General features: G+C 40.9%; 2 long non-coding RNA genes across 2 annotated transcripts; one reads left to right on the forward strand and one right to left on the reverse strand.

The window, feature by feature from the left end:
* Positions 1-4,515: 4,515 nt before the first annotated feature.
* Positions 4,516-6,273, reverse strand: LOC135281447 (uncharacterized). Its single transcript, XR_010348089.1, has 3 exons — positions 5,876-6,273; positions 5,243-5,316; positions 4,516-5,023 (listed from the first exon to the last, which is right to left on the reverse strand). It is a non-coding gene; the product is annotated as an uncharacterized LOC135281447 (long non-coding RNA).
* On the forward strand, positions 6,065-9,397 carry LOC135281446 (uncharacterized). Its single transcript, XR_010348088.1, has 3 exons — positions 6,065-6,294; positions 6,403-6,516; positions 8,287-9,397. It is a non-coding gene; the product is annotated as an uncharacterized LOC135281446 (long non-coding RNA).
* The last annotated feature ends 3,193 nt before the right edge of the window (positions 9,398-12,590 follow it).

Below are 12,590 nucleotides of genomic sequence, written 5' to 3' on the forward strand. Positions count from 1 at the left end.
TCTGACTTCTGCTTTAAAAATATTTCAGTTTCATATTATTTTTTAGTTGTTGAATGTAAACCACTTAAAGGTGAGTTTCCATCATTTAGAAGGCAGTGTGAATATTTTTCCAGTGATATGATTAAATTAGTTGATTAATATTTCCTAACAAGCTGCTGAATATTTTTTAAAAGCAAATTTTCTCTCAGGTTCCATGAAGACTAAAACAAATCCAAGAGAGCCATAGATCATGTAATAGCCTGGGTTGAAAGGGGCCTTCCAGCTGAGTGTGTGACAGTCTGTGCAATGTCCTGGGCTGCATTTCTGCTTGTCATTCCTGCACTAGATGGTCATGACAGGCTTCAGGTACCTAGAAAAAAAAAGTTTGATTCATCCAGAGAGTAGAAGAATGATTTATGGGAAGTGATAAAAGAATAAGAGAGGTGTGATGTGAACGCAGAAGGAATATTTTTCATTAGAGGAATGGAAATTGGGAAATGTGGAAAAGCATTTGACAGTCCCATTATCAGGTTTCTGAATTTCCCAGCTGTTTTAACTGCTGTGCCATAAAATATGACTCTGCTCTACAATCTTGCTTTCATAAGTAGGAGCTCATATCGTGGCTGTAACAGCAGTTCTACACCACAGCACGGAGTGAAATACAGCTGTGGCATGAGCTGAGCAGTGCTCAGAGCAAACAGATCAATCTGCAAACGTGGGGATGCACTGCAGAGCTGTGCTTCTGTCACAGGCACCTCCTCAGCATCAGCACTGCTCTGGCTGTGAATGGAGCAAATCTCGGATGAAAGGAAGATTTTCTCCACTTGTTAGAAAATGCAGCACTGGGAAGGATTTTATTTTGAACTAACATTGGTGTTAGGTAGTATTTGCCCTCTTGTAACGCTGTCAGATCCAAAGGTCTGGTGAAATGATCTTCCCTGCCAGTTTCCCTCAGCAAATGTCTGTCCTTGGGGCAGGCAGGGACCAGGCAGATCCAGGGTGAGTAAAGATAAAGAAATGTCTTTTCCAGGCCTTTCGTTGCAGCCTCTCCCTCTGATTTTCTTTGCAGATTTGGAGGAACACCCTGATGTTCACTTTACCTGTGCAATCTAATGTGAAAGTACACATTTTCTTTGCCTTTATTTGCAGTAGCCAAATAATGTTGTCTGTATTAAAAGCTTGTCATTTCAGTGTGCTGAGAGTGTCTTCATTTGGTGAGAGAGCCTTCACCTGTGGTGTCTTGATTGCAACATCTTAACAATTGAAGCACTGTTGTTAAACTTTCATTTTCCTCAGACTATCTGCCCTGAAAGGTCAAAATACTTTAATTCTGAGGCAAGGCATCTGCCAGAGGTTGGCTCACTGACTTGCCCATATATATTGTGAGCTTTCCCTGACTAATCTACCTATTCAGTGAATTGAAAATAATTGATAGAAGTCCTATGCCAAGTTTCCAGTCAAATGCACTTGGTTGCAAATATTTTGGCAGGTTATACAGGGGGAGTATTGCAATATCTGTAAGAAATTATACCAAGTGTCAGGTTCCTTCTGTGAGGTTTCACATAGAATAGATGCTCTTCTCAGCAACAGTTAAAAGCCCTTGATCCTGTGCAGTGGACCATTGCAAGTATAAATAATCCCAGCCAGCAGTTTTGTTCATGGAAACTGTTCCTTTGCTGTGAGTGCACAGCAGCTCCCTTTTCAGACAGCTCTGCGGTAGCAGTAGGACATCAGGAAAATCCTTTCACAAGGTGAGAGCAAGAAAGCTGCTAAGAGCTCAGAGAGGGTACTAAATGTGTTTGTTTATTTGTTTATGTTGCAGCTCTCTTGAGCAAGGTGAGCCCTTCTGCCCAGGGTAGGGAGCTGCCTCTGACTGCCAGGATGTCCTTCTGAACAGGCAGTGCCCAAGCCTCTGAAATGATGTGTGAGCAGCTGTTCCCTGCTCTGCTACTCAACACAATTAGGAAATGGCAAGGAAGTCATCAGTGGGATGTGTTTCATGGCAGCCAACCCAAGAAATGCTGTTGTTCTCCCATATTTTACCAAGTATGAGATCACATTTTGATCTCTCTCTGCAGAGACATCTTGACAGGCTGTGTGGAGGGGCTGGGGGCAGCTGCAGTAAGGTGAAGAGCCAGTGTGTGCCCAGGTGGCCAACGAGGCCAAGGCCATGTGGTCTGCACCAATACTGTGTGGCCAGCAGCACGAGGGCTGTGGCTGTCCCTGGCTGGGCACTGCTGAGGCCACCCCTTGAGTGCTGAGCCCAGTTCTGGCCCTGCAGTGCAAGGGAGACATCGAGGTGCTGAGAAGGTCCAGAGAAGGGAATGGAGCTGGGGAAAGGTCTGGGAAACACATCTTGTGAGGAGTGGCTGACAAAGCTGGGGTGCTTAGCCCAGAGAAAAGGAGGCTTAGGGGGGATCCTGTCTCTCTACAGCTCCCTGAGGTGAGGATACAGGGGGGTCAATATCTCCTGCTGTGTCCCAAGTGAAGGGACGACACAGGTGAGGTTCAGATGAGATATTTGAAATTTTTGCTCACTAAATGAGTGGTGAGGCATTGGAATAAGTGCAAGCAGCTCTACAGAGAGGGGGTGAGGTCGCTGTCTTTGGAGGTGCTCAGGAGGCCTCTGGAGGTGGCACTGGGGATGTGGTGTAGGGCTGATTGTGGTGCTTGGACTGGATGACCTTGAAGGTCTCTTCCAACCCTGATAATGCCATGATGTATCCAGAGAACAAAAGAAATGTAATTTTGGTCCAATGCTTTACTTTTCTGTTTTGTTTACAAGTGAGCAGGATTTAGATCTGAATAAAGAAGGGACAATAGTATTTCTCAAAGAGTTTGGGCATTAAAACAAAGCATTTAACAAATTAATAGTATAACGAAGACATTTGTGATTTATTTAGCCAGCTCTATATGCTGAATGTATATTTGCATTCCCTGATGCAAAACTCAGGGGAATCAGTACCTTCCTAATTACTTATTTGGACCAAGTATTACAATGAAAAAGAAAATTGACAAATAATTTATGTGAAAGCAATTCCATAAAATCGTGACAAGTTGTTCTCATTTTGTGATGTGTATACATTGTATTCACCCAGTGCCAAACACATTTTGTAAAGTGTATTGACTGTTCAAAGACAGTTTGTAAACAGAAAATTTTAACCTTTCCACCCACTTGTTGTGTGGGTGTCACTTTTGGGCAAATCACATTTTGGAGAAAGCCAACATTTTCAAGGTGCAAGAAATTAAATGTATCCTGCTAAATGTGATTAAAAATTAATTTTTAACAAGAAACAGGAACTTAGACTGAAATTCTTTTTGGTCTGGGAGAAGACTGATTTATTGAGTTTTATAATTAAGAGCAATAAAACACAGCTTGTTGAAAGGTTTTTTTTCCAGCAAGATTACAAATTTGGTTGATACAACAGGAAAGGTGACATCAGATGGGGGCTTATGAGGACTTGTGTCTCTTGGGTTTAGGAAGTAGACAGAAACAAGATAAAGTATACAAGAAATAGATTAAAACATATTTAAAATTGTGTATTTTGCTACTGTTGCCCTGCAGTTCAAGGACAAATGAATTAACTGCAATCCCATGACCTTTTTCTTCATGAAAATGTCAGACTGGTTGATCACAAGGTCTTGTGCCATCCTAATTTATGAGTCTGAGGTAAAAATCAGGAATTACTAGCATTTGTCATTTTATTGGCAATATAATTGCTGCCATTTTCCTGCCTCTGTCCTGAGAGGTGTCTGTGTAATGACTGAGCAGTCACTGATAAGAGTCCAGATCTTGGAGTTGCTCTAAGATTTTTGATCGGCTCATCTAAGAAAAGGCTTTTTACCTTTGTGCTTATGAGAATTTTTTTCAAGAGCTTGAACATCTAATTTATTTTGCTAGGTGAGAGGAAAGGCTTTTATAATTTTAAGGAAAACTGAAGCAGATGTTCAGCTGATGCAAACAGAGCAGTGTGGTTTTACCTGTTCCAATGGGACTGTGATGATTACTATTGATCATTGCTCAAGTCTCTGTGCTTTTTGTGAAATGTTGTTCACATATAAAATGTGAATACAAAATATTCTCTCACATCAATTAGCTTGTTTACAAGAGGCAGTAATTGCATTTGTCCATGGAAGCATATGGATCAGAGCACAATTTCAGGCAATTAAGTTCTATTTTTGAAACTCACTGAATTATGCAACCTGAAGCTCCTTTCTTATCTGATTTTGATGGATTAAGTGATTTATCCTACTTTAATCTTAAAGTAAAACTGCATATATAAAATAGTCATATTTAAAACTCCTTTGGTTTTGTCTTGACTACTTATTTAATTCTTAAATATCCCCTCTGATAAGTTAGGATCTATAATGTTTAGTTGAGAATGATGATTTATTAGAGGTTGGATGTACATCTTGCTCTCTGCCTGCCTTCTTAGAGCTATTAATTTTAAAATAAGTGGGGAAATACAGGACATTGGAATTTAGGTTTTACAATATGCAAATTTTTTTAAAAATGCTGGTTTTGTTCCCCTCAGACTGAGCTGTGTACACATCATTGTTTGATAGCTGTTGAGGAGCTTGCAGCTTGACTTCTCATCAGAGGAAATGCCATGCTCAATTCTCCATGCTGAGCAATACAATTGGGCAGATGTGTTGAAATACTGGTGAATGAGGTGATGAAAGATGACAGGAAAACCTGCTCTTCCTGAGGCAACAAGTGATGGTCAGTGTGCCCCAGATCAAGCTAGAAATCCTTGGACACCTCTGAAGGCAACAGCTTTTGCACACTGTTGCATAACTCAAAGAGTGGATAGGACATGCTGGTTCCTGGGGTTTTGGCACGGGAGGGAGCAGGGAGGATTTTGGCACTGCAGCTTGTTTGTCACTGCCTTTGTCCATGCCCAGTTTGAAAGTCCTTAAATAGATGCTTTCAGCCACCTTCTCTTGTTCAGCATAATGCACTTCACAAAGTATAGAATGTTAAACCCCAGAAAATGCTGTTTGGCTGATTGTGACTTAAATTGTTTAATAATGGGCATAGAATCTGTAAAAAGAAACAGAGTGATGCTGAATATCAAAGGAGATTTAGATCTGATTCGTGCCCATGCTCAGGTCATCACCCAGGCAGGACACCAACACTCTTGGAGGATATGGGGACTGTCACAGAAAATCAGACAAAGCTACATTTAGACTGGATACAAGGAAGAAGACTTTTACAGTAAGGTTGTAAAAGAGAAGTTGCCCAAAGACTGGCAGCCAGTACCTTCAGAATCAGGTGAGAAAGGTCTCTCAGCTGACAGGTTCACACCCCCATACAGTACTGAATATTTTTGATGCCTGAAGAGGTCAAAAGCATTTTGATAAAGTCTCAGGACTTCCTCTCCATTGCTGCACCCCCAAAGCTGTCAGGGGGATCAGGGAGATGAGCTGAGCCCTGCAGGTTCCAGAGGCAGCAGATCTGCACCCTCCTCAGCTGGGATTGTGTGTTTGGTCTGGGATTGCTGGCACACAGCAGGAAAGGGACACTGCTGTCACAGCCCAGCCAGTACTGGGGGGTTGTGTGCTCAGGAGTGCCAGGGCAGCCTTGTGTGGGTCCTTGGTGGCCTGGCTGGGCTTTGCAGAAGGACAGCAGCTCCTGTGGGAACTGCTTCCACTGCTGCACGTGCACAGAGCATAGGAGTGTGTGTGGTGAGTTACAGCAGGCCATTCCTCAGTGGTGCTAGGACTGCAATGAAAATCCAACATTTCTAATGACTGTCAGATGTTATTTGACTCATTTCTCTGGGCAATCAGAGGTGGCACTGACAATTTCTTCTATTTCAGGTTCAGTAATTAATAAGACTATTTAGAGAAACACCTTCTCTGACTGTGTTGGGATAAGATATACAAAATATACCTGGTGTTTGTGAGTAATCCTGCCTCACAGAGTTACATTCCCTGGTGCAAGGCTATCTTGCCACGAGAGCTATCACAAGTTTGGTGTGTTTGTTTTTTGTTTCAATTTCCCTTCCTCACACGTTGTCAGCTAGCCTCAGGAGAGGCTTGGTTTTACACTCAAACTGCAGATTTACATAGCAGCAATTTGTCAGTTAACCTAAAAGGAGCAGGTGTGATGCTTCAGCTCATAACAAGGATGTGATTCCTGGCTGAACAAAGCCTGACATGCTCCTAACTGGCTTGTTTACACCAGCAGCACAGCCAAGCTCTCCAGCTCCTCAGATTAATTGGGAGCTGCAGCCAGCAGGTATCTGGTGTCACTGGAAATTGCTGGGGGTTGAATGACTGAAAATGAAACTGAATCTCTGCCTTAAGTGGGTAAGAAATGCAGGCTGAGCCCACGGAGCTGTTGCTCCTGCAGCTCCAGCCCTGGAACAGGGAATATCCCCATAAACCCTGTCCTGTCCTGCTGTCTCTGGGGCTCAGGGTGACGCTGGGGATGACAAGCAGCAGTGACACAGATGTGCAATGCAGTAAATGCAGCACTTACCAGCCCTGTGTGCTAACTACCTGTTGTAACGTGGTAAAGCAGAGCTCCAGGTGAGCAAATAGTCTTGGAAAATGTCTCTTCTGAGGGTTTGGTGTCTCCGCTTCACTTCATGCCTTGGAATCTCTTTCCTCGCTTTTTTGTCTGCTGTAACCCCTGGTGCTTTTCAGCCATTTTAAAGTGCTGCCTCCTCATCACTCTCAGTGTCTCAAGCACTTTTCTTCACTTCCTTATTTCTGATTGCAGCATCAGTCTTTGGTCTTCTCTTGGCTTCTGACTTAGTGTTCATAGTTAGGTCTCTTTTCATTCTCCTTCAAGTGGTAAATCTCTGTTCTATCTTTCAGGCCCCTTAAATCCACACTTTTGTCACTTTCATGCTTCTGAATTTTGGCATCTCTTTTTGACAACTGCAGTCTTTTTCGTCTTTTAATTTTTTTTCTAACACTGAAACAATAGCAGAAAACCTTCTTTAATTAAATTTGGTATACGAAGTCTTGTATACCAAATTTAATTTTTCTTGAATAACTTCCCTTTCTTTAAAATTAATCTGAGGTTCACTACAATCTTTCCCACTAGCACTGAATATTTCATTGTGATGTTCTTCTTATACCTTTCATCACATCCCACCTATTTTTCCTCTTTTTGAGGCTTGAGTCAAAGTGGAGCCCGCATTTTGTGGCTTTTGATCAATCCCTAAAGCCCTTCCTCCTGTCTGCACAGAGAACCTCTTTCCCAGTCTGTTGAAAATGTCAGATCTCCCTCTTTCTCTCTTATACAATAACAGGAGGGGATGTGTTGCTCTGTACTTGTTAATCCTTGTGCAACTCTTCAAAATATACAAGAAAATCTCGTATTTATCTATTTTTAATAGTATTGAATCTCCAATCCTGTTGGCTCACCTCAAAATGCAACAGAAAATGCTCAATATATTTGCTTTGCCAGGATGAGAAAATTAATATTTTATTTCTTTTATTTAATAAATAATGTTTTGCAGGGCTACCATCCCTTGAGATATAGAGATACTGCATTAATTACCACCCCAGCCCTATTCCCTTCAATCCTCCCCATGAACTAAAGGAGAACCACTGATGTGCTTTTGTTGTTTTTGATTAAACAAATCCTTTGAGAATTTATTTCAACCTCAGATGAATTTGTGCATTCACAATTACTTCTGAGAGTGTTTTTTTTCCTCCTCCCTTGGACAAACCTGTCCCTCAATGCAAGTTTGCACTCCCGTGGTAGCACAGGCTCGGAGGTAGTGAGAGAGCAGCTCTAAGTCTCCAGCTCTTGCAACTTCTTTCTCTAAATCTCTCTTTATTTTGTCCTCTTTAGTAGCTATTGTTAGCATCTTTATCACATCAGGACTGCCATTCCAGTGAGTTCTCCACATGTTCCTCCCTGCCTGCTCTGCCACGTTAATCTGTTTTCTGTTCTGGAGATGACTGGAAGCCATCTATCCACTCAGTGCAGCACTCCAGGGCCTTGCAAAACACTTTGGAGAGCGTATTTATTTAAACATTATCATAAATGCAAAATGAATGTCATGCTTTTCATGAAATAGCCTTGAGTAAGTTCATTTTATGAAATCTCACTGTGTGCTAAAAGAACAGCAAAGTGTTTTTGGGGGAGAGAACAGATAGGGAGTCATCAAACACTAAATTAATTATGGCTGGATTTTCCTAGCTAATCAACATTCAAAAAATATTAGTGTTCTTGCAGAATTTCTTCACTTCTTAGCAAACTATTTAATATGTTTTAAAAAGTACTGAAAGAGTCACACAGTGTCTTTCAAGATAGCCTTCAAGATAATTTATGCTTTTTAGACCAAGCCATGGCAGATGTAAAACCCAAGCAGTGACCAAAGCAGCAGAAATCAAGCTCAGGACTCCCCTGTTCCCTACAGATGAAAGTAAAGGTCTACTTTCACCTTTCTGCAGACTCTTAGGTTCCTGGTTGCTACATCTCTACAGAAGAAGGTTTAAATTCCCTCAAGGTATGAAAGCTCTGAAACACCTACCTCCAACTTCTTGTCCAAGTGCTTCAGCTACCAGACCCCACAGCCCTGTACTTGCTGTCTTTAGGCAAATATTCCTGATGAGCTCCTGATTGTCACCAGGCTGGTGTGCAGTGCCTCATTTGGGGTGCAGGTCTGCTGGCAGGAGGTGTCTGCCCTCACACTGGCTCGTGAAAGAATGAGGATTTAGTACAAAAGGGGGGATGGTGTTTTGCTCAGAGGACTGAGCCTTCTACTCTGCTCAAAATTCAGTGCCTTGTTCATGGTCTTGGGTGTTAGGGGAGGGAGAAACAAAGGCTGAAGCAACCCAGAGTGATTAAGGAAGAGAAGCCTATTGGGACAGTCTTGGGTATATGGAGGTATCTTTAAATACACAAATCTGTCCCACTTAAATCAAAGTTAATCAGAAACTGAGAATTTTTGTGACTGGGGAAAAAATTAAGCACGCAGTCAAATGTTTTCCTGAGTTAAAATACTGACTGCTTTCCTTCAGTTAAAGATGGATATCTTGGAGGAAACCAAACTTCCAGACTATTTGTAGTGGAATGTTTAATGAGCATGTATATCTTCATGGATAAAATGGCACAAATTAAGATTAGTGACAAAACTGGGGATGTATTCCTACTTTCCACTTACACCACAGTTATAGCTTGCATTTCTAAAACCTCATTTACTTGTGGCAGTAATTTCTAATAGTAATTAGTAGTAGTTAATTTAACAGCTGTACATTATTAAATAATTAGCCTGTATATAAGTTATCATAATTTTCATATGGTGAGATGTGATTTTAATGAGTTTTTCTACCCATCTTCATTACTGTATGATGTGGTTACTGCTTGCTGGATGTTACTTTCCAAAGTGTGTATATTAAATCTTGTCATTCAAACAAATGAAGTTTATAAAAGGGAGTCTTAACACTGTTTCTTGGCCAGGGGTTTTTAACAGCACTTGTGAAAGATTCTTTATGACAGATATAAAGACATGTTACTAAAATACTTTGTCTTTCTGGAAACCTATCACAGTCTATAAATGTCTCCCAAAATAATGCTGAGAGCATTCTGATATTGCCATCCTAAATATACACTTTTTTTTCTTGTCTTGAAACAAACCATAGGAAATCTTTGGTTTGGACTGTCAGGAATAACACTCACCCCTAAAGCGAGATATTTGACTTCCGTCTGTTTGGGGGTTGTTTTTACTATTTTTTTCCTTTTTTTTCCTTCAAGTCTCCCAGTTTTTTAACTAGCTTTTTCTTTTGATGGAACCTTATTTAACCTTCTTTCTGAGTTTTGAGCATTCAAGTGAAACACAAAGAACATGCAACGTGCTAGCAAGAGGATTAGCATAATTTAGAAAGAGAAATTCATCCTCTCACTCCAATGGAAAACCTGCTAGCAACAATTGGATGTCTCTGTTCACGTTGTGTTATCCCTTGTGCAGGTATTCTTTACTTTGCTGTGTGAATGACCATGAACTCCCTAACTCTGCTTTTCTGGCTGTGGCATTTCTTCAATGCAGACCCTGCTGCAGAGTCTGTCACCCTTAGCACGGGAGGTCACTGAGGTCTGTGATCATCCTTTCATCCTTTCTGCTAAAGATCACTTTGTCTTTGGTAATACATCCTGACTTAGGATCACAGGAGAAAGTCTCCATGGGCAACTATTTGGTACTATTTTTATTCAGTACCTTAAGCCAGCTGCAAATTTTGTGCTTTGTTTTCCATTCATGGCTCCATTTTCCAAAATGGTTTTGTTTTCAAAAACATGAAAATGAAATAGGTAAAATGCACATATTTCAATAATTCTCTAGGGTTTTTAGCTTAGTGTTGAGACATATTTTGGTAACTGAAATGAAAAATAATGTGTCTTAAAGATTCTGCATATCTGAAGCTGATAATAAATATTGCTGTTTGCAGAAGTGAGCAGTAATTTGGGGTATGCAGTAATTTGGGGTACACAGTAATAGCAGAGTCCAGCTCCCAGCAGCCAGCGAGCTCCCCTTAGGCAAAGCTGGATTTCCTCAGCAGGTGAGATGCATCTGTGGCACAGATCCAGCCTTTCCTCCTGGCTGGGACCCCAGCCACAGGGACTGCATGTCCCAGGACTGGCTGTTAACACCAGTGAGGAGCCAGTAATTTCACTTCTAATACCTGAAAGGATCCCCAGAATGTCTCCTACAAAAAACTGCTAGTATTTGAGGAAAAGTTATTGTGGGGTAGAAACAAGAGACACACATCATTTTCGGGAAAACTGATTATAAAGTACCTGAGAATTCTTGTCCTCAGAGTTTTCAATTGAGGGAGACTGTGGGAAAGACCACATTTTCTATTGCATGGGATGCACATTTTATTATCATTTTTGGGTTTTAAGGTAAAAAAAAAGGCATAATGGAAAGGAAAGTTAAAAAAAAACCAAAACTCCAGAGAAATATGATTTTAATATATAGAAACTAATAAAAACTAAGGACTCTTGTAGTTATCTCCCTGGGTAAACCAGGTCAAATTCACCTTTTAGCTGTACTGGAATGACTTCCCTTTGTGTAGGAGGAGAGGGATCTATTTTGGAGGTATCTTCCTCTGCTGAGGAACTGATAAAATACCGAAGGTGTTTTCTTAACGGAGCTTGCCTTTCACCATCCATTTATGTAAGCAGGATTGATACCTTTTTTTGACAATCTGTCATGAGGTAACACTTCTAAGGAAGTGCCAAGGATCTTTGAGCACTGATTTAAAGAAATATCTACTTCAGCACTTGAAATCAGGAAGAACAAACTTTCCTTCCCACAAAAAAAACACATTTTGGAAGAGCATAGAGCTGAAAATATATGCTGTCCTTTGATGAGAAATACCACCAGCTTTACTGTAGAAAAAGAACTATGTTCATTGTCACAGCTGTAAAAATGGTGATCCTCTATCTAGTTAAACCTCCTTTTAATTTTCTTTTGTTTATAAATCTTTCCATTGTTTCTCTCAAGTAAAACATTTTTTTTCAATTTCTCTGCATTCAGGACCTAATGAAATAAAAAAGAATTATTTGTACTGTCACAGCCATACTGGGTTTTCTTAGATAGTGGCAAGAAGCAGCATTTGTTTTGGATGTGCTGTGTAGTAATGCATGACTGCTTACAATAAGTATACACAAATTTATCTCCTTTATTAATTGCTTTGTTGTTTCCACTTTTTGTGCCAAGTTCTGCACTGTTTTGCTCTGCCATGAGGAGCTACAGACGCAGAACAGGGTCTGAGCTGAGGACTGGGAAATCCTTGCAAGCTCAGTCTTAGGGTAGGAAGCTGCCTAGGAGGAAACTTGTGTGGAGCCCATCAATTAGTGCTGCTTCATTAGTATTAAAAGGAGCAAAATTGATCTCTAAAAGTCTTTGAAGACCTCAAATGGTAAAATATCTCCCCTAGCACAGCACCATATGACCCTCTGTGCTTTTCTCTAATGTTAAAACTCTACCTTGTCTTGAAGTCCAGAGTCCTGTCAGGAACAACAGGGTTTGGTCAGTATGATTTGTCTCTCTGTGTTCCTTCTCTCCCTGCTTTCTACAAAAAACCTGTGACTTTCTGGATAAACTTTATTATTATGACCTTGTGCTAAATGTTATGCAGCAAGAGACAAGGGCAGTGCATCCTTCCTTGTATGAAGTCATGAGAAGTCAATTTAAGAGTTCTTAAATTCCTGTTTCCCTACAAGACCTCCTCCAGTAGTGATTATTCTTATTTTTTATCCTTGAAGATGAGTCTTTCCTGATGAAAAAAATCTTGTTAAAACTGGCATTATAATATCACACATGCAAACTTTGCATTAAAGCAAATGGACTGGCAATAAACTCCTGTTTCTGTAAAAAATCCTACATTCCTGTGTTGCTAAATCCATCATGTTTCCAAGGCAGTACCTGCTGTTCCAAACAACACATGCTGCTACCAGCTCCATGCTAGACCAGCTGGCACATTGCTGGCCAGGGAGACTGGCAGGGCAGGCAGTGGGAAGGAGGCATGGCTGAGGTAAAGGAAAGTGACCTGCAAACATGCTTTTAACCAAGCTTAACTCCATAAATAACCCCCACTGTCTCCTCAGCTCTGGCCCTGTTACATGAACACTAGCACTGGAG

This window comes from Passer domesticus, chromosome 15 (assembly GCF_036417665.1).
Source record: "Passer domesticus isolate bPasDom1 chromosome 15, bPasDom1.hap1, whole genome shotgun sequence".
NCBI lineage: Eukaryota > Metazoa > Chordata > Aves > Passeriformes > Passeridae > Passer > Passer domesticus.